Consider the following 22,364-nt stretch of genomic DNA (forward strand, 5'->3'; position numbering starts at 1 on the left):
AATCCAAAAGTAAACAAATGAAACCTAATACACAAAACACTGCCTATTAAGACAGACTCCCCCCATTTGCAACAACACCCAACCATTTTGTTTGCTGTTCTCAATTTGCATCAGCATTCTATTGTCTGCAGAAACACGCATAAGCAGACTTGCCAAACCTTTTAAGGAATCAAGATCGGGGGAAAAAAAAGGATTTTTGAAAGCTGGGTACAGTGGTCTGTAAACACATTCACACTTTTTTCCTAATTATGACCTGTTGCAAAGGCAGCATCTGGATAAGAACTTCTTAGTAAGAAAGTCTTCATATTAAAAAAAAAAAAAATCAGGATGCCTACACTTTTGGTAGTTTATTGAAATCCTTGAGATTCAGATAGGACTAGGAGCTGAGAATTACTTCAAATGGTGTTTTTGATACTTTAATGCTGAAATAAGGGATTGGAATGATGCTTCAGCAAATGGTATTGCTCACATTTCATTAACAGACCACACTGATATCCCAACAGCTATCTGACACTACAATGCTACAAGAAGGAATGGAGGTGGATGTCAGTACTACTGTCTAGCTGTGATGACTAAGTACTAGTGTTTTTGGAAGCTGCCTGGACCTTGCATTTGCACAGATTTAACAGATACATTTTATATAGCTAAGCATATAAAGTGACACAATCCAAATATTAACACTTCAGAACATACTTGCTGTGCAGAGTCAAATCTTTGTAGAAACAATACCAAATAAGAGGAGGTTTTCACAGCAAAAAATTCGAGTCTTCATGACACTTACGCAGTTCAAGCTATGCCACAGCCAGAAAATTCTTTCAAGGCCACTCCTTCCTCTGCAAAATAAAAGACTTGAATCTACTGCAGTGGTGTTTTGTACTAATCAGTTATATTTATAACTATAGATGCGTTCCCGAATGTAAGTAGAATTCAGTGATTAGATTAGCTGGCAAACGATCAAAGAAGTCTAAGTAAAACTGGACAACAAACCAAGCTCAGAGTAAAATTACTTAATCCTTTGCAGTTCAAATGCAAGTTTGTATTTCTCATCATCTACTCCTAACCAATCTATCCATCACACACACCCCTCCCAAAAAACCTCTTACCCTCTCAGACACTACTACAGTGCAATGGCAACATTTCAAATCAACTTAAATTAGGCTGTACTACATTCCATTACATGATATCATGCAACAGATGTTACTCTAAGAACACACAAGACAATTATTCAGGGTAAACTGCTATAATCTGAATGGTGAAATGAATGAGCACCCTATATGAAATTGCTAGAGTCTTTATCAAGTTTTATACTGAGATTCAGAACTTAAATATTGCCCAAGTTTGTCACAGAGACTTCGATTGGGAACCAGAAACAAGTATTCTTATCTTACTTAAACTCAACAATTTTGCCACCAACAAATAAGCTAGATGAAAAGTCCACTTAATCCTTTAGTTCCGCAGTAACCAGTGAGTTAAATGATACATTAGGAAACTCAAATGAAACACACTTCCCAGGAGTAAGAGATTTTCTTCCCCCCCTAGCAGTGTGGTAACCTTCAATCTCAAGGCATTGCCTTGAAAATGTCATGTTTTGAAAATTAAAGCAGAAAAAAAGGTAGTTCAGCCAACTTAATTCATAGTTAAATTAGCAAATAGCTGTACTGTTGGAAGAATAGCTGACCATTATCTCAAACAGGTACAAAATCTTTTCATATACTACATTTTGTAAGGTATTTATAACTAACACTGGCAGCTTGCACTCATACTTGCAACGCATTGCCATACACATGAGTAAGCGATATTTTACATAAGCAAGAGCAATCTCAGAAACATGTTGCTTGTCCGTTTTTTCATCATATGGACATTTTTCCATATAGCTATTGGGCCATCTTGACGATGCAGAACTGACACCTTTAAATAACATACTTTCTAACTCGAAATTGGCTTTCTGGTTTGAAAGTTAATATGGCTTAAACTTAGCTCTAAAATATAGGTCTGCAAAATAAACTTCTAAAAGATTTGGAGAGAAGTAGGCAATTGCTTAATCTGACAGGTATTTTAATCAATTAACATTCCCATGATCTTTCTAACTAGACACTATAGCAGCATTTTAACACACAAAAAGTAGAGCCTAAATTAACTAAGTGGCTAGTCAGCAGAACAAAAGCTCTACAGAAGGTGAGCACAAAGACAGCAGAGGCCCCAGTTCCCATGCACTGTGTCGGGGTCCTCTAGTCACCCGAAGGCAAGAATGTACCCTGCACTCCACAGCCATCCGCTAAGGTAGCATAGAAGAAAAAAAAAAAAAGTACCAAGACACGCAGGGGGACCCCAGCCCACAGCAGGGACAGGCCCTCTGCAGGCACACACCGCCGCCTCGCACCCAGGGAGGTTTTGGGCTTTGGCACGAAGCCCTGCTGCACCGGGGCAAGCAGCCCAGAGCCTCTGGCCGCTCGCACGCTCCCAGGGAAATGGGGGAGGCCGCGGAGCAGCGCGGCTCACCCGCCCACCCACCCTTGTGTGCGCTGCGCAGGGGCGGACGCGTGTGTCCGTCCCTCCCTCCCCACCGGCGTGTCCCTGCGGGACCAGCCTGCGAGCCGCTTCCAACCCGGACCGTCCCACGGGTCTGGTGGGGAGAGGTGGACATATACAGAGCGATAGATATAGATGCACGCGTATATACACGCGGCACGGTCGTCCTTGGGAGGTCGTCGCTTCGCAACGTGTTGCGAAAAGGTTTTTTTTTTTTCCATCGCGGTCGGCAGTAGCGCCCAACGGCGAACAGCTCCGTCCCTCGGGCAAACCCAGCCCCCGACCCGGCCACGCGAAGCTCCCCCGACCAGGCTGCGAGGGGCTGGGAGGAGCCGGCCAGCCCCGCTCCTCCGTCGGGTACCAACCCAATACGGTCCAAGGGGGAACCCCAAAGGAAGGACCGCGGTTCTCTTCCCACCCCGGCTCCTGACGAAGTGAAGGTGAGCCGGGGACGCTCTTCCCTTGCCAGGGCTCAGCCCCCAACCCGGCCCCCGCACGGCACTGGGTTGGGATATCGCTGTCCTCCCTGGAACCTGCAACTTGTTGTGCGGGCAGCGCTCCGCGCGGGCCAGGCTGTGCCGGACGGGGCGCAGCTCCCGCCTCCCGCCGCGGCACCGGCGACCGGCAGCTCCCGCCTGCCTGGCTGGGGGTAATGCGGCGTCTACGTGCGAAACCCAGCGGCAGCCGAGTCGCCGCAGGCACGGAGCGGCTCCGCGCTCCCGCCGCTCAGCCCTGCGCGGAGTCTTCCCCCTCTCGGCGGCTCCGCACGGACCAGACACTCCATGCAACGTGCAACGGCAGGGGAGGACAAGAGGGTCCTCGCGGGCTCCTACCGGGAAAGGCGTTACTGTAGCATTGCAAAGCGCCTAAGCCCCGCCGCTCTCTCGCTTCCTTCCTTCTTTCCTTCCCCCCCGCTCTCCTGCCGCCCGCTCCCGCCTGCTCCGCCGCCGCCCGCAGCTCCTGCCGCTGCGGACTCCAGGCGCAGAGCCCCGCCGGGGAGGGCAGGAAACACGTCATCACTCCGGGACCGCTCCCCCGCCCGGCCCGCTCCGCCACCGCCCGGCCCACGGCGCGGGCAACACGGGGCGCCCGCCCGCCCTGCCCTCCGCTGCGCCCGGAGACCGGCGGGAGAGGAACCCCGGCTCCGCTGGCTCGCCGGGCCGAGCGCTTAGGGACCCCCTTACCCGGGCGTGAGGGAGCGGCAGCTTCGCCGGCTGCGGCCCTCGCCGATGAGGTAGCGTCGCTCCCTCTCTGCCCGTTCAGGGCCGCCGTCACCGCGGCTTCTCACGGAGGAGGAGGAAGGAGGCCGGGGCAGCCCGGCATTTCTCGCCGCCAGCAGGACGATGAAGCCGTCAGGACCGCGGCCGCCGCCACTGACCGCGCAGGGGCCGCTGTGGAGGCGCGAGGCGCCCGCCCGGCCCCTGAGGCAGCACGCGCGCGGCCTCGCGCCTCCCGCCGCTGCTCGTGCCGCTGCCGTGCGGAGGCGCGCGGGGCTGCAGCGCGCGGCGGGCCTCGCGCCGCGACGGGCCCGCGCTCCGCCCGGGGGCGCGCGGCGGAACGGAGCGGGCTTATAAAGGCGCGCGGAGCGGATCCGGCGGGCGGCACCACCCGCGCCCGCCACAGGCCGCCGCACCCGGGCCCTGTCAGTTACCCAGGTACTCGCTCCTCCTTGTTCACCAGAGGCCGCTAACAAAACCCTGTGTGCAGAGGTGGTTTCAAAGTAACGAAAGCACCTAGCTACAGGCAGGGGGCTGCTAGAGCAATCCAAACTGCTCTTGGGTTTTGTTGCGTTAAACGTTTACAAGTCACCTCAGCAAGAAATCGACTCCTGTAGTGGAAGAGGACACTTAGGGCTTTCCTTACACAGCTTGTGGTGTTTTAACTGTTCCAAAACCACTACACCTGTGTAAATGGTTTCCATTCCATCATATTGGCATCAATATGACAAAATAAATAGTTACAGAAACTTAAGTCCTTTATATCAATTAGTTTCATATATGCTGGGGCTTCTACCAGTAAAACTGCGACAGTTAAAAGCCATAGAATTAAAGTAGCTGCGTCTGATTGAGCTGAAGTACAGCCATTGGTAAATATTCGTAACCAGATTAAAGAGCTGCATCACTCTACAGGTGGTGTTGCCCTCGAGTAATTTTGCTCCAACAAATTAAGACACTGAACTTCCATTGCCCTGTGCCATAGTCACACATAGTTACGCTTGTATCGACACACATCTCGGTGGGCTTGTTTAACACAGGCTGTAGTTACAATAACCAACCAGGTTAACAGCCACACTACAGAATTTAAAGTATTACAATGTTAACACACATAGTAATCACTCTCAGCTTGAGTCAGCTTCAGCAAAGGAGTAAGAAGTGTCCGGCCTGTTAACTAAAATAAGGACTACACAGGGTTTGCTTTACAACTTGCAAACACTTGACAATATACCTGTTTCACAAATGAGTTACTGTTACCATATTTGTCACTAAAGAGATACCATCATGCCCGTTATTAAAAGAAGCGATAACTAAACTATTTCTTGTGGTTTGGAGGTAGTTTTGCAGGTGCAAGTTACATGTGAACAGCTATAACATTTTGCATAAAAAGCATCTCTTTTTTTTCTAGCTTTTTACTCACCATAATGATAAGCTTCTAACAACATGGCTTTCCCTATTCAACGTACAACTTAAACTCCTCTCCTACAAAACACATATTGATCACTTCATTCTTCTCGTTGTGCAGTATTAGCCTATTTTCTGGCTGCAATACTGCTTCAAAAGAAACTTCTTCCATTCCATTGCTATATTTCATTGCACTGGCTTTTTCTGTCTTATAAGCTTCACTTTTTAACCTTTTCATAGCCCGTACGTTCTCTCACTAACAGGAAAGGCCACAATTCCAGTCTCTGTTGCTCTTGTTCCTGTGTTGTTTCCTCACAGCTCACAGGAAGGCTGTTTAAACCTCTGCACTGTGTTGCTTTCTGAACAGCTCCTTTGAAATCTCTTTGTCATGATGTCAGCAAAAATATCCCTCAATCCCAAAGAACCAAACTTTAATACAATATGGAGCACAATGGTGAGACCAGGCTCCCCTGTATCATTTCTGTGTCTTGCTACTCCCAATACATTTATGTGTGGACACATTCACTGTCTTAACTTTCTACCCAGCTAGTGGCTTGCTTTGGGGCATAAACCAGCTTTTTTTGTTTTCTCTGTTTGCAAGGGCATCTGGGCACACACCTGGGTTCTACAGTAACAATCCATGATAATACTATTACAATATTAAATGAGGTATCCTGTCAATCTGTCATTTGAGGATCCAGCTTTTGTTATTTCAGTAATGAGAAACAGACATATTTTTGCCACAGTACAGTGGAGACAGAGAACAGAAGTATAATTTCCTGGTTCCTTTCAAGTTATTGAAATTTGCAGGTTGCTGCATTTTTATTGAAAAAAAATAGCCACAGTGTATAGTAGATGAACCTGAAAGCACTTACGTCAATGTGCTTGCATAATCCAAAACTTCTTTAGCATTTCCACAGAAGTTTTAGCCTTTGGTTTGTTTTCTATTCAGTCTGCCACTGGTTTCCTGGAGTACCGTTACATGTTTTTTACCAGTCATAGCTGTGAAGTTTGAGATATTGTTATCTTCATGGTGTAATAACCTCTTGAGATTAGATCAAACTTCAGTTGTATTTACCAGCTGTGACAGGTAGTGTTTATGATTTGTTGTGATTGAGTGGAAAAATAATGTTAAAAGTATAAATAACATTTTAAAAATATAACATTTCTAGGCTTTATTTGTATTCAGATAACATTTCAAAATTAAGACATTCTATCAGGCATCTGACTTCACTTCTGAGGTCACATTTTCCTTCCATCTCAGCTGTTCTAACACTTTATCTTTCCATCTCCTAGTTATTAAACCCGAGAGCTCTCAGGGAAAGCATGCTTTGTAAGAGCTACAACAACCTTATGTGCTTCTACACAGTAAAATGGAACAGGAAAGTGAACATCAGGGATGTTGTCTAGTGGTTTGCCAGGTGGGACAGTAAGGTTGGGGACTTTCTTTTTTTTTCTTCAGCTCGGGAGGCAGATATTAAGCAATCCCCCAAAACAGAAGCATGAAACATCTGCACAAACTATTCACAAGTGCTGTTCTACTTGTTCATAGTCCTCTGTTAATCCTTGTACTGAAATTATTTTAGGACTCTAGTACTTAAAATAGCCCGTGGATGACAGCAATACTGGCATATTTACTGATGTTTCAGGTGAGCTAGAACTTAGTCAAGTGTGTGTGCAGGTGCCTTCAATGAAGTATGCTACAAACAGTTGTCTCATCTGTCATTTCAAATACATTTTAAATCACTGTCTCAGAATAGGTCCATTAAAATGCAGCATAAATTATACACAAGCATGTAAACTAGATTGTGTGTTTGTGTGTGACCAGACTGCTTTCATAACTATATTAGAAGGCTTTAAAAGATAAATTTAAGACACATAGTTATAAAGTTGGCATTTATAATGGATCAAACTTATCCTTGATGAGTAATGTTAGGCACAAGTCTGCACTGTCATTATTACTTTAGCGTCAGCAGACAATGATATTATAATGGTTCTCAACGCACTAATAACCCTTGATTGCCCTGATAAACCTCACGAACCTCACCTGAGGCCTCTATCCACACCCTTTGCCCATGGGCCAGGAGCTCTATATAAGTTCAGCTCCTGGGCCATAAGTCTTTATGTGGGTTAAATTGTAAGATTGTCTTTGGGTTCTGCTAGTTTTGATTCTGATTTACATACTGAGTTATTTGTATGTCTTTGACTCTGCCCTGTATGTGAACTTGCTATGGTGGCCATTAGACTGTTTCTGGCCCTGGTTGCCTTTATTAGGTATCATTATGAGCTCTGGATTAACTTCTTGGCTGTACCTTGGATCTGCTTTATTGATGTGAGTCTCTCTAATAATTTGGGTTCTTGGTTGAACCTGTCTGTTATTCTAATACCTGCCTTGTTACTTTGCTTGGATACTGTAGGATGGCTTTTCTTCTGTTTGCTGTGTTACTGTATGTGGCTCCTAATTTCCTATGTTGTAGGAAGGCAGTCCTTGCTGTTCCCTAGTAGATACAGGCTAAGGTACAAACTAATTTCTCAAATTGTTATAGTAATTATATAATCCTTATTGTTCTAATAATCTGTTATTGTTTGTGTTATCAATGTAGAAGGAGATCTAGTTTTGCTGGGTGTTAAGTGAATGTGGAATAAAAGCTCACTCCTTGCAGTGAAGAGTTTACTACCCAGCTACACTGTTGGGAACAGCAGACTGAATGAGCTAGATGGAGAGTACAAGGAAGATGTTAGTGGCCAGCGTCACATAATTCTGTTTTCATGCATTAGCAGCCTGAGCTAACTGTTAATTTAAAGTGCTTTACTAAAGGAAAAACTGAAAAAGATATGAAGAAGATTAAGCAAATGCTTTCAGAGATACAAGGTGTTTTTCATAATGCACAGGGTGATAACTATTTTTATAGTTCTAGAAATATAGGGTTGAGGGAAATCTAAGAAACAGCTTTTTACACAACGGCAAGCTGTGTAGGTGCTCCAGGACTGCTGTTTGCTTAACCTTGTTAAAATCAACAGGCCAGAAGTTGCTGTAGCATCTCTATGTAGGCTGGTTCTAGAGTTCCACTAGCTTTACTAGGGAGTTTCTTCTAAGACCTGGTCCATGTTTGTGGTGCAAATTCAGATGATTTCTTATTGTACTATTCTGTTTAGTTGTGATTTTTTAAAAAAAATCTGACTTTACTTGTTGAAATTACAGCTTTATAATTGGAAGAATGAACTTTTGTTGTCTATCTTCTGCTTGAGTAACACTTACTTAGGTCTTCCTGAGAAGATGACTAACTTATTTAGGATTCTTGCACTCTCCTCTGGATTGTTATGACTTTATGTATGCCTTTCAAAATCTGGGCAACTCTCTGTATTGGCTTTTTAGCTTTCATTTGTGAATCAAATTAGACCTCTAGATAACTTATGCTATTCTCATATTGAACTGATTATTTTCTGATTAGCGTTGGAATGTGGGCTTTTTTTTCTTTGAACCTCTCTCTGCTGAGTTTCTTGACACTGGGCAGTTTGTTCCAATCATTCTGGCTTCTTAAGACTGTTCTCCAGGAGTACTCGTGGGTATTTTAAACTGCAGAGGTCACTTCTATTAGTTGGAGAATGCACAAATGGTGTCTTTTTGATACCATAGTGCATGGTGTCGTGGGCAGTTCATGGGCTTTACAGAGGCCACTGAAGTATGCCAGCTACCTGAGTCATGTTGCTGCCATTTGATGTTATCAGAGTCACCACTTTCTCCCTGCCTTGAGCAACATACTGAGAAATCCCTGAGTTGACAGGCTGGAGGTGGAAAAGACATAGGGGAAGCGTGGTGGTTCTGATTTTCTTCCCCATTATTTACCCCAACTTGTAGATGAGAGGTATCCACCAGTGGGTGTAAGACAGCATATGCTGTATCTTGTGTTAAACACACTGAGTGAAGATCTTAGGTATGTGAGGGGAAAGTGAAATTTTGGGTAACAATATTACTGCTTGCTTTGCGTAAGCACTGCTCCTGTGTTTCTCATTTAGACTGTATCCACCTTCCTTATCTATTCCATGCCACTGCACTATACAAAAAGCCCAACATTACTGTTATAACACATGTTCTTATTTTGCATTGGCTTTTTCATCATCATGATAATAGGACCTTCCAGTAAACTTCTCACTAGTCCCACTTAACATATAAAGAGATCCAATTTAGTAAGGAAATAAGCTGTTCTAAAGAGGCACTATAGCATTGCTGAATCTTACTCTTCAGATTTCCACAGTAACTTCTAGAAATAAATTTATTAGGAAAAAAATCTCTTTGGACTGCTGCCCTTAAAGAGATGAAGTAACTGAAGGGATCATCTCCCTCTCATATTACACTAGCAGGCTTACAGTATTCAAGGTCATATGCAGAGTTGGAATGATCTTGTCATAACCATACCAATTTTTCCCAGCTCTGCTAACTTCAGTCATGATGAAAAGACAAGGCGCTGACTGACATCTGTCAATGCAGGATCAGCATTTGTCAAATTCTCTTTAACTCTGTAGTTCCATTACAGTTTAAAATACAATTTGAGATTGTATTTTTCTTGTGTGGTAGTCATATCTGCAAAAATTGGTGACTTTTAAAAGGGAGAATGAGTTCAGAGTTAACCTTTTTGGTAAGGAATACTCAAGACCAAGACTACAGAAAACAAAGCAGATGTTTTGGTACCTAATCTTAAAGGGAACAGCAGTTTCAAGAGCTTAGGGAAGGCAGGATAGGATTGTAATTCAGACCTGGTTCACACAGAAAATATCAGTCCCGGCAAAGTTAATGGGACACATATCTGGCAATGTGGGAGGTCAGGTGATGAAGAACATGAGAAGCATCCTTCTCAATTGTATCCCACATAGTACCCAGAGTGGAAGGGTCATAAATTGATCTCCTAGTCAATCAGTGTTGCTACCCTCAAGCATGGTATTTGTATCACCAGAAAAATTCAGACCCCCAAAGAGCAGTGTTTTCTGTAATGCTGTCCCTCAGATGGTAACCCAACTTGCCTTTTGATTACAACTCCTCCTGTGTTTTCTGACAAACATGTTTTAACATCAGTGTTTGCAGCTGAACTACTTTCTGGTCTGATGAACACTTCCAGGTTTTCATAACTGCTGTGGGAAGAATCAGAAATTAAACATAAGGACTGTTGTCTACAAATGCACGTGTGTCTAGCGAAGTGACAATTCTCTGAATGAACAGTGTGTAATACAGAGTCTTTGCATTCCAGATACTCCTGACACACTTTTCCTGGTCGTTTTTAAAAGCACATACTAAATTAGCATTTATTTTTTTAAAGTTTGACTCTATTTAATTTTTCTCCTGTTTGTATCTGAAGATGGGAAAAAGTTTGCTGCACAAAGTACACATGGAAATATTGTGTTACAGTTTTGAAAACAGGATTTAGCCTTCTAAACTGCTTGGGTATGGAACAGAGTGATCCAAATCAGATGTGGCTTACATGTTGAACTCTTTGCTTTGTCTGAAATTCATATCATACAGCAATAATGGTGTTTTTCCGATTGCCTGTATTTTAAGATACTACTAAAGCACTACAGTAATGCTAGGTATTTTAAGAAATACATGGCTGTTTCCCCGGCTCTCCAGACATTACAGTACATAAAGTTTCTTGCTGGAATAAAGAGTAATTTTTACTATATTTCTTTAACTGTGGTGATTCAGTGTTATAGAAGAATATTCACCTTTAAAATGAGATGTTGTTAGCACCTTGTCTTCAAACAAGTCATTTAGATAACATGCACTATACTGCATGTAATTCTGTTTCCTTTTTTTCAATCTCCTTCAATGACTGGCAACAGCTGTGCCTCATTTTAACCATGTGGTTTTATTGTTCAGAATTACTGATTATTTGTTATGATTTATAACAGCAAAAGTCTTCAATACTCTGAAACAATGAAACACAGACTTGGACATATTTAAATGAATCCAACATATGCATTGTTTGAGTCTGTGCGGTACCAAAGGAGAGAGCTATAGCTGACACAGGATTATTTCCTGCTGGAAGTTTGCCAAAGAAATACTGGCGGCAGTCACACTGCTCTTTATTGCGAGTCTCCTCTAATGTGTGTGTTTAATAAAGCACTAACATCTGGGCCCACTGGGTAAACTTCATGTGTACAAACAGTATAGCTCTTCAAAGTCAATATTTATTTGCAAACTTTTCACTCAAGAAAAAACATTCCAGAGTATCAGCTTTGGGGTTATGTGCTGCTTTAACACTACTTTGGGTTTGTGGAGCTGAAGTATTAGATAAGCTTTGTTTCTTCCTGTGCCTCCTGTTCAACGGCTGTGTTCTCTTTAGGGCCACACAGGGATTTCCATGGAGCGGCCCCAGGCTTCTGCAGGCAGCCAACACTGCTGCAATTATTGATCTTCACTGGAAAGCCAAGGAATGAAATAGCAGGAAAATGGAGCTGTGTCTTGGGAAGGCTACCTCTCAGGTAAGGCATGTGGTGGGGTGGAGCACAGGAGGACATCAGTCATCTTGGCTGATGGGAAGCCGCCCACCTTCATTCTGCAGTCCACTTCTCCCTTCCCTGTTTCTGCTCCTTTCCCTCATCCTTGTAGCTCACATGATGCACAGCAATTGGAGTAGGTGCTGTAAGCAGCTGGGAATTCAGAGGGAAGCCCTGAGCATGGGCAGGTGGACTTGCATGTGCTGCAAAGGCCTGAGATTCTGCCTTTTGCCACTGCAGGAGGGAAGCCCTCCTGAGTGCTTACTTGTGCTGTACCAGGTTGCTGACCCTGAAAAACAGCTCTTCCCGTACCCTGTGGGAATCTGATTGGATTTCTTCCTAGATACTTGAATTCTTGTTGTGTCCTTGTTTTTGTATTGGGATGTTTTGTTGGGTTTTGTGTGTGTGGTAGAAAGATACTAGTGTATTTGCTCAACAGTATCTTACTGTGCTGCTGACAAATACTCAATGTCTGAGGGAAAAGAAAAAAAGGGAGGTGGAAGGTAATAAAGTTATTCCTCGTTGCTGGTGCCAATGCTTTGAAACAGGCTGAGGTGCTCTGAAGCAGATCCCAATACATGGATGGAATTTTGCTCCATGAACAAAGTAGCTGCATATAACTAAAATCAGTGATTTGGGGGGTGGGGGGGTGGGAAAGGGGTTACTATAAAGGAAGTAGTAGGTTCTTCATAGTCTGTCTTCTACAATAATGTCTTAAGTCAGTTTATCCAACTCTAGCCAAATGGGTGAAGAATGTGATATTTTAACAACCTGATAAAGTAGACCAGCTTGTACAAGGACTGTGTGGAAGGAGCCACTCCCAACATTAAGTGGGAGAGTATAATTACACATAACTCATAACTTATGCATAATGTATTTTAAGGGTAAATGTGCAAGTGGAGTCCTTTTCTATCAGTGCTGAGTAAGCAACCTCTACCTGTGTGCGTGTTCTTCATAGCAGGATGACCTGTATTTAATTTTTTAAAGCATGTCTAGATCTTGTGATCTTCTTTTTTGCAGTGGCATTTTATAGGTATTTGTGCTCATGCAGTTATTTCTGCTTCCTACTCCAATCAGAGCATATCTTATTGTTTGTGCATACCCAGCCAGGTTTATAAGGCTAACATTCTCAACTGATTAATCATTTCTGATTATCAAATTAATACATAATCAGCTTTTCACCCATGGGAATAGCAAATTAGATTTTCCCTCAGTAAAATGAAACATTCACACTCTTCATATGCAATTACTGACAGCACATAATTACTATAAAATATAAATTACACAGAAAAATAGATCAGTGCATCCTTTTTGTTTCCCATGTATCCTTATCTTAGGCTGCTTCAAAAGTAACCTCTCTTTTCTGTGACTTCATTGATAAATCTCTCGACTGTTGTAGCCTCTTTTTGATGTAATAAGTCAATAATGATTTTAACAGCCTTTTTAAAATAACAGCAATTATTAATGAGAACTGAACTACTTTTGACATGGCTGAGGTCTGGAGGGAATATAAATGTAACTGCCCTGACTTTCTCTTAAATTTATGTTGGGCTGTGAGACACCCTTGTACGTACTGGTTTTTAGGGGATGTTTTAGTGTTCAGGGTTGGCCTCATTGATGTTCAGCTGCCCTGCCTCCTGCTGGGTGATAGGAAACCAAGAATGGTTGGCATTGCTCCATCTCGCATCCTTTTTGTTTCAAGCACATGTCCAGTCCCTTGTATTTCCATAGGAAGCCAGGCTGCCCACCCTGTGCTGCACATCAAACCCCTTCTCTGGCTGTTAGTCCCTGAGAGGGACCATTTTCCCCCTTTTCTGCTGCCTGTGTAATGCAAATGAAGTGGGATGCCCTGGGGCAGCTCATGTATGAGGATGTAACTACATGCATTAGAACAGGGCTAAGCATTCTCTAATCTTTTTCCATTTTAAAGATCTCACAACAGAGGAGTCTATTAAATCTACTAATTGTAATCAGGACTTGTGGATTTGGCAGTTTTCCTGTACTCCCTATTTTTGCCAAGCCACCCCTTCCTTTCCAGAGCTGATCTAGCACTTTGCAAGGCTGGACCTGACACAGCTTGTCCCAGCTCTGGAAAACAGACCCATGGATTAATTCCCACGGATGTAATGAATTCTGCGAAATGGTTTGTTGTTCTTAAAATTTGTTAATCGCCTCAAGGCCAAAATTCACTGTTTGAGTGCAGACTTGCATTCCTTCTTGAATGGGTTTGTCTTCATTGTATTATGTGCTCTCCCTCCTTATCTTGCAGGAAGGGGGAATGAGAGCACAGTGAAAGCATCAGCTCCACAAGTCTTGTATGGATAAAGCTCTGATGGTTTCCTTGCTGGAATATGTTGCATATGGATGTGAACTATGATGCATTTCATGGTCTGTTGTTGAGGAAAAAAGATCCCACAGCAGAGGAGCTGTACAAGGTGTTTCATATCACTCCAGCCTTGTGCTCAGGGAGTAGGTGTTGTGGGATTTCTGAAGTGCAGTAAATCTTTCTTAATCATGAAGCGTGAGCTTAGAATTCACTGTGGCATGTATCCTAATGGGAACTTGGCACAAACTTAGGCCCAAACATGTCATTCTACACCCTGTATTGCCCATATCTGGCTTTATAGTGTATATTTTTCAAGTTCCCTTGCAACAATTTGGTCATTCAAATCAAGAACAAAATGATTGCATTCCCTTCGGAATGGAGTAGGTGTCCGCATAAACACTGTGTGTGTGCATTCCTACCTAATTTATTCACCAGAAAGATGCAATTAGTAATAGTGACCTTGGCAATTTGAGCAGAGGTGAGTTTTAACTTAATGCTGGAGATTTCATTAAGAGTTAAATTTCATTAAGAGTTAAAACACAGACAAGGTGGAAACTGGCACATACTGTATATAAGGATACATGTAACTTTCTATTTCAACCTTGCAGGCAAGATTGTGGATATATAAATTTCTAGTGAGATGGAGGTATATACACAGGTAGAAAGCATAGGCAGAGTTGAGGTTGGGATTTTTCTTTATTTTTGACTGAGGCTAATCTCCCAGTGCTGGGCAGGGCAAGATCTGGGCACAGGCAAAGGAGGCAACAATAGGGGTGGCAGAACAGGCCCTTGCACAGATCTACCCAGGAGGGGGGATGAGAATTTATGAAACAGCCGCTACTTTGTGAAAATGGACATGTGAGCCTTTTTTGCATCCTCTTCACTTTTCTGTGGCAGAAGCAGCCAGTTCTGGGTGTAACCAAGGCACTTCATCCTCAGGGTAGCACATATGAGTTTGCTCATGCTAAGAAGCCTTGAGCCAGCTCTGGTGGCTGGCTTGCATCCACTGTGCCTTCCAAATAAAATGTGTACAATTATTCATTAGCCACTTTGCATAAATGAAATGGATACCATAAAAAACCACACACAAAACAAAAACACAAAAGCAACCTTCAGATTCAAACTTTTCCATGACTGGTGGCAGACATCCATGGGCATTTTCAGACAGATGAAATGCTCAGACCTACATGAAATGAAACCTGAAAGATTAGCAGAACTGAGGAAAAACTCGGCTGTTCCCAGCAGAGCAACAAGCTGTGGACTCTTAGGAGGTCTGAAGACAGAAGTGGCCAGATAGAGGAATACAGGAGAGTTGCTCCAGACACCGAAGTTGAGAGAAGGTTCTCGTGTGTTACTGTGAGGCTTTGTGAAGGGACCTAGAAGCAGTCAATTCTGAATGGGTGGAGGAAGCGAGAGATAAAGACAGTCTATGAACAACTTATTAATAAGTGTTGCTTGTACTTTTCCACAATTCTACCCAGAAAGAACTGTAATAATGCCTCCAATTGTTGCTGAGTGCAATGACCAAGTTTCTCCAGTGGCACACATCCAACCATTTCTATCTTCTGGGCTCTATCAGATGGAACACACTCTCCTTGCCCAGAAGTGTGATCTCCTCTGTGGCCACTAAACTGGCCAAAGATCTGAGTTTCTGTGTAGGAGTCCAGACTTCAGATCCTTCCAGATATCTAAATAAATACAACAGAGGTTTATTTGCACAACTTTAGGTGCAGCCACCGCTACATGAGACAAATATTAATGGATTTGGCAGGAATGTTGCCATGTTCGGGCAAAGGTGAGTTGTCCTTTGCTGTTGCACTTTGAGGAATGACACTGAAGTGCCACAATGTACAGCACTCAGTAGTTGGGGATAACTCATCCATGCAATTAAATGTGTAGTCAATTGATCTATGTGTTATGATACATTTAACAAAGTGGATTTTTTTTTTAAGTATTTCTCCCAGAGTTTCAGTAACTGCTGGCACCTTTAGATCCCCTTCCTGCTTGTCATGGTTTCTTCGCATTGCTTCTTTCTATCCCTCTGACAAAGCACTGTGTCATTGATTATTTTTCTATGTTCAGATTCAGCAGCTAGCATCAGGATTTAACATCTTGACAATAGCATCATAGTTGAGAGCTGTGAATATGGCAATAATGAAAAGGTAAAATCAGATATAGAATGGGGTTTTTTTGGAGGAAAAAACAGTTCAATGGGCAAGGACCAGTTTTCTAAAGGTACATATCACCTGAAAAGGCTGATAGACCCTTGTTGCAATATTGAAAATCAGCCCTAGTCCTGCTAATCTGCACTCTTATCTGAGGACAAAAAAAAAAAATCTGTCTCTTACTGATTGATTTTGCAGGTATGAAGCTGATGGCATGAGTCCTGTTGAAATCTGTGGGGCAGGATTAGGCTTTAGCAGAGCTTGCTTATGAGCATTGTTGCTTTCCGGACAAGGAGAAAGCACACAGTGAAATGAGGCAGAACCCTGTTTTGCAGCTCAGTAGGCACTCACAGGTGGTGCTGAGTTAAGGCCATAAGATAGTATATGACCCCTGTCCTGCCGGACATCAACAGTCTTTGTGCAAGTGTTTAGGGAATCTTAAAAATGGCTGGCATGGTGCTGAAGCAATAACTACATCACAGGATTGTTTGTTTTATCAGGTATTTTTTGGAGAGGGAATTGCAACCTGTGTGACACAATGTACTGGGCTATTCCATTCACTGCTGCTGAGGCTGCCAGGATCACTATAGAGTCAGGCAGTTGCAATATTACAGCAAGTGGTGTTAAATAGTACTATTAAATGTAAGCATTCAGCTGCAGAGATGATTTCAGCATTCCTTAAGTAATATCTAACAGAGCCAAACCAGAGATACGGTACAAATTAGAAACACAGCTTGCCCAGGAATGTTTTCTGTCCCTTAAGTATTCAATTTTATCCTAATGCGAATTTACCCTAGTAGTTCTACTCAACTTTTTCTTAGTGTTACTTTATACCCATAAAATTGAAATGGTTAAATGTTTCTTAACCACCTAAGGAGGAAGAAGTTTCTCTTGGGCAGCAACAGAATGGACTCTGCAGTGTGCTTCCCACTGTCAGTGCCAGCCTTTGCCTGTGGAGGCTGGCATGCGAACTTGGCAGATATCTCAATCTTTCCCTAGGAAACAAGGCTTAGTTTCTTGTGTATTGTGCATGTTTGGGGGCACGGAGCAAGTAGAAAGGAAAAAAACCTGATATTATACTTGAGTTTCCTGTTGATGGTAGTGATTCACTAAAGATGCGAGAGATTTCTCTACTTGTTACCTGCTTGAACTGAACTTTTTCATCTACTGCAGCCCAAGAATAACAGATATGAGGAAAGCATTTGTAACTGCACTTCATTTACAGGTTTAGGAACCTGGAATCCATTTCATAAATATTTTGACACTGTAGTTACTTTCCACAGTCCTGTTAACATAATGTAGTCTTGTACACTTCTGTTGCACAAACTGATTTGATATGGGGGTTGAACAAGGGAGGGAGAAGGGGAAGGCTGTGCAATGCAGCTTTGAAGCTACAATGTGGAGTCATCTGTGCCATAGTGGTAACTTCAGACAGTGGTGCCCCAACCACACAGCACAACGGACACCTGCTCCTTTGCCTAGGAGATGTTAAAAGGGGCATCACTGACACCCCATGAACTGGACATGGTTAAGCAGCATCTTTGGCATGTGTTTGCAATAGTTATATTTCCTTGTGGTGAGGCAGATACTGCCCTCAGAGTATTTGCAAAACCAGAAGAATAGAAGTTGGTATTTGCTCTCCCACTTAATCTGAGTAACTGCAGGCATAAGCTGATGTGGCCACATCTCCTCCTAGAATCCAGTCTCTTCAAGTCATTGAGCACATAAGCTGTAAACAGGAGCAGCCTTGTGTTAAGAATTACAATATGAAATCATCTCGCACTTGATATTCACCTGTGTTTCCCCAATTTTGATGCACTGTGCTTTGGTAAGGCAGATTTCCATTTGCTCAGCTGAAAGCTTTCCAAAGCTGTGACTGCAATCTGTTGAGACCTAATAAGAGCAATGAGGGTTTTGTATGATCTTAGTGCCCTTGTGCTGAGGTGCTGCTTGGTATAGGGAAAGTAACTCTAAAGTATCAAAAATAATGCTACCCTTAGACAGGAGAGCTATATGCACAGGTCTCAACTGAATGTTTTAATGAGTTTCAGAAAATTCAGAATGACGTGTAGCAAGGGGTCGTCCCAGGATGCAGCCTGCCTCATGAGACTAGTAGGGACCACTATTGCTTTACTGTTTGTAAGGTAGGTAGCATGCCCCAGTACAGCCATCCTAAATGGCGGACTGCTTCATTCCCCATCCTGCAGACCCAGGAGGCACATCGGGCCTCCAATGTGGCTTGCTTTTCAGTTAACGAAGAAAGTGAAAATACAATGTCAATAAGTCAGATTTCAAGCTCAACCCAGATGGTGGGGGATAAAATGCTTCTTCCAGTGGAGAAAAAAAAAAAAGGAAATGAAGGCCGACTGCAAATGCAGCAGTGACTTTAAGTGCCTGAATAAAATCAAGATATCTCTGAAGATACAAAGGACTAGTGGTAATGGGGAAGATGGATTCCAAGATGCCATCCTGTTGCGCTATGTTAGAATTAATGAGAACTGAAAGGACAAACATAAATTGTGAAGCCTTGATCAATAGAATACTTTGTAATTTCACCTTAAGTTTAATTTTAGCTAAGCTCTGTGGTGTTCCATGTCAGTTACTGGTTTTCTCACTGGAATTTAAGGAAAAAAACCCAACCCTGTAACACTTGTCACTTCAGTGGTAAAACAAAAGGCTTTGGCAGGGATTGCTCCTTATTCTCTTAAGTCAGCAGAGTCCATGCGTGTGAACACAGAGCTGAACCATGAGGTCTCAAAGGTCATGCTGTTCATAGCAAGGGGCCAAGGCTGAAGTGCTGAGGATCTTGTGGCTTTCTGTACTTCCCAGTCAATATCTGGAATTGGCACTAGCTTATGTGGAACATTTTGGCGTCTTTTTAGGAAGTACTAAAGTTCACATTACAATATTTGGAGATGGAGGAGGTCAGGTGAGGTGTATCTCTACCTAGAAGTCAGAGGTTGGAGGCAGCCGGCTATTTGACTAGATGTAGCTGGGGGCACAGCATGTGACTGAAAGCAGTGTATGTTTTGCTATAGATTTTGGTGAGGGCTGAACTGCTGTTAAGGGGCTGAATTCTGTACCTGCCTATGTAGATAGACTTGGGTACTGCAGACTGTAAAAGCACCTGAGCTATGTGTGTCAGCCACGTAATCTAGATGTTGTTTAAAAACCACATTTCCAGAGACTCCATCGAGTGTGCATTCACATCACTGATTGTCTTAATACACCTGCAACTCTGTCACTACACACTTAGTGCCTTTGTACTTTGCCTCCTTGAAAACAACCATAAGCACTTTTCATTGAGCTGTATGGCTTAAGTCTTACTGAGGCTGAGCAGAAATCCCAATCAGCTTAGAGTACACTCAGGTGTCAAAACTTTGTCCCTGTTGCCAGCCAGGTTGTCCCATGCCAGGGAAAAGGTCCAGTGCTGTAGCACAGGTACAGCCCAGCCTGAGGTGCTTTCCAGTTGTATGTGACCAGGGATGTGCAACAGCACTGAGTGCTGGGAGAACAGCTATGAACCGGTTACAGTTAGAAATAGCTAAGATATTAGACAAGAGTGAAAAAAGGCAAGGGGAGCATAGCATTAGATTTTCTGTGCATTAGTGACTGTGGAGGGAGTCAGTTACAACTTCATAGTTTTGCAAGGAAATTTATGCTGCTTCAGAGAACTTGGCCACAGGGCAAGAGTGCCTACCAGTCTCACAGCTCTAAACCCTTTCTGGCTCTTGGACAGGTTTCACAGCTGTTTCTTGTGTGCTTAGACACTGCTTCTGGCCAGAAATTCAATGAGGGAATAGCAAGTATTCTCAAGGCTGAAGTACAGCCCTTACAGCAGGGGAGCTATGCTTATCACCAGTTCTGTGGTTTTAATGTAGAATGTTTGAGGGGAAAACAATCCCGAAATAAAACCATATAAATCCCATGAAATAAGATGGTTATTGTTTATGCTTATTAATTGGAACCATGTCACCAGTGAACAGCTCTCAAGTTTTTGTGGAGACTTTAATACTGTGGTGCAGACTAGATTGTGCCACCCATAGCCCAGCTCATACACCTCAGGCAAGCCTGTATGTTGTAGTGTGTCTCCCAAGAGGAAAGAGCCATTCCTTTGGTGAGCATGGCCAGCTCTGCACTTTTGCAATAGTATGATTCATTTCCCCCCAGATAAGTCAGAACTGTGTGTGTTACTACATCAAGTAGTAGGAAGCTATTAATGTTATCTGCATTTTTACAGCTGACTTGACAAAATATGTTAATATTAAGTTGGCATGTATCAATGCTTTTGAAAAAATTATGCCCTATTAATAAATTCAAGGACTGACTTATAGGCCAGTGAGTTGAAAAACATGGAAATTATGCACTTCATATCTTTTGTCTCCTTCACTTTTAAAAGAGGTATTCAAAATAAACTAATTTTTCCATCTTATCTCTTGGCAGGTTTTTGATGCGTTGGTTGCTTTATAATTTCATATCCTCTCTATCAGTTTATGCAACTTACAGTTTGGCTTATTTTGTGCATATTGCTAAAATTAGAAGGTTAAAAAAGAAAACCTAGGGATAAATAGATGTGATTGTGACCCTATATAATTTTGGGGACTCCTTAAGTAAATTCATTAAGTGTCTACTGTTTCACTGACAAAACTGAAGTAAAACATTATGATTATCTATGATCTTAAATTGTCTTTTGAGTTTGTTACATCCTGCAGAAGAATTAAAGCATCTGAAAAAAAACATTTCATTCTTCTCCTTCATTCTGAATTTGCAAGAATTGAAACCAACAGCTGTTCCAATGCCAAAAAGAAATAAAAAGCATGTAGCAGGTGGTACCATGTCTGTATGTCTAATAGCAATCTAACAGTCTGCTAGCCACTTACCAGATAGTGAGGAATTTGATCATGATTTGGATGAAGAAAGGGAGCGAAGAGAATAGCAATGTGAGAGAATAGTTCTGGCTCAAAAAATGAGCATCCTTATAGAAGAGAGTAATGAGTGTATCCAGGAGCAGTGAGTCATGATATTTTTTTATTTTTTGAAATGTTCTCCTTTTGATTAATCACTCAAACTGGCTATAGATGTCAAGAACACTGGTGAAATGATGGCATGACCAGTATAGGAGTCAGTATAACTAAACCTGATGGACTTTGTTAGGTTATGTGCAGCTCATGGTTCAGAGACTCATGCTAAGCAGTGGTGTGTGTGTTTCTGGGGCTCCTTTCATCCACAGAGCATCTCCACATCTCTGATCACACCTATCCTTTGAAGCATCAGTGATGTGAACATACCTTTTCATTTGTCAAGTCTTGATGGCAATGCATTTCAACTGTGTGATCAGATTGTGTTCCCACACAGCTTTCTTCAGCCTCTGTCTAGAAAATATAGTTTATTTGGGTTTCTGTTGGTGACCAAAATAAAAGTATTCTGTCTCTCCCTTCTAACATGAAGAAAACCTTTGCTTGAAGGACACTGTGTGAGGATTTGATTGAGGGAGGAGAAATGTTGTTCCTTTAAGCCAAGGGAAAAAACTGTTCTCCTTGGGGCCTGAAGTGAAAGAAACCAGAAGAAATTGAGAGCTGTAAAATGCTTGGTCCTGCGCTTAGGAGCAAGAACAAAACTTTCTGCACCAAAATGTAAGCTGTTTTGGGGGAGCGTCTTTGGTGTAATAATCAATAATGAGATCACCATGAGCAGTCCTGAAAGATGTGTTGGGAGATCTGTTTCCCTGTGATACAAGGAACATTCCATACAAAGCACCAGTGAGTCTTCCTGTCACAGGGAAGGATGAGGCTATTTCCTCTACAAGAAGAAACTAGAAGACTGTGTTATTTATCTGCAGAAAGGCTGAAATAACTGTCCTCTGTAGAGCATCAGACAGTAAACACTGGTAGGAAGAAAGAAGGAAAGAATTAGGAGAGGTTCAGGCAAAGGTCAGCGTGAGGACAGATGAGCTTGGACTGGCTGTGGATAGATTTAGCCTGGAAGGGTCACAGCAGTGACTGGGAGCTAGAACAGGTTTCCTCTGAGAGAAGTACAGCTGAAACCTGACTTCATTTCATGCTGCAGCAGGATGAGATGATGGGGAACTAGATAATGCAATGTTTGCAATAGAGAGGGATCATGCTCAGACTGAGGAGGCTTCTTCCAGCCCTGCATTCCTTGTCCAAAAATGGCATAATGTGCAGACTTGCCTTATATAAACAGTCCAGGCTTCAGAGAGAAACTCCAGTGCCAACA

The 22,364-nt window shown here is 42.8% G+C and overlaps 2 protein-coding genes across 4 annotated transcripts in view; one reads left to right on the top strand and one right to left on the bottom strand.

Annotated features, from left to right (window-relative positions):
• TLN2 (talin 2) overlaps nt 1-3,848 on the bottom strand; it is a 170,296-nt gene extending 166,448 nt beyond the window's left edge. For 2 of the 3 annotated variants that reach the window (XM_065642226.1, XM_065642224.1), the window contains exon 1: nt 3,363-3,484. The gene's annotated coding sequence lies outside the window, so the exon portion shown is untranslated. Of the gene's footprint in view, nt 1-3,362; nt 3,485-3,713 lie in introns of those variants that run through there. The other variant, XM_065642225.1, reaches the window with a different exon arrangement.
• Nucleotides 3,849-4,118: 270 nt separating this feature from the next.
• The window catches only part of LOC135992520 (C2 calcium-dependent domain-containing protein 4C-like), a 31,651-nt gene continuing 13,405 nt past the window's right edge, over nt 4,119-22,364 (top strand). Inside the window, exons 1-2 of the mRNA XM_065641774.1 lie at nt 4,119-4,184; nt 11,483-11,621. The gene's annotated coding sequence lies outside the window, so the exon portion shown is untranslated. The remainder of the gene's footprint in view (nt 4,185-11,482; nt 11,622-22,364) is intronic.

The sequence above is a fragment of the Caloenas nicobarica genome, chromosome 10 (assembly GCF_036013445.1).
Source record: "Caloenas nicobarica isolate bCalNic1 chromosome 10, bCalNic1.hap1, whole genome shotgun sequence".
NCBI classification, from domain to species: domain Eukaryota; kingdom Metazoa; phylum Chordata; class Aves; order Columbiformes; family Columbidae; genus Caloenas; species Caloenas nicobarica.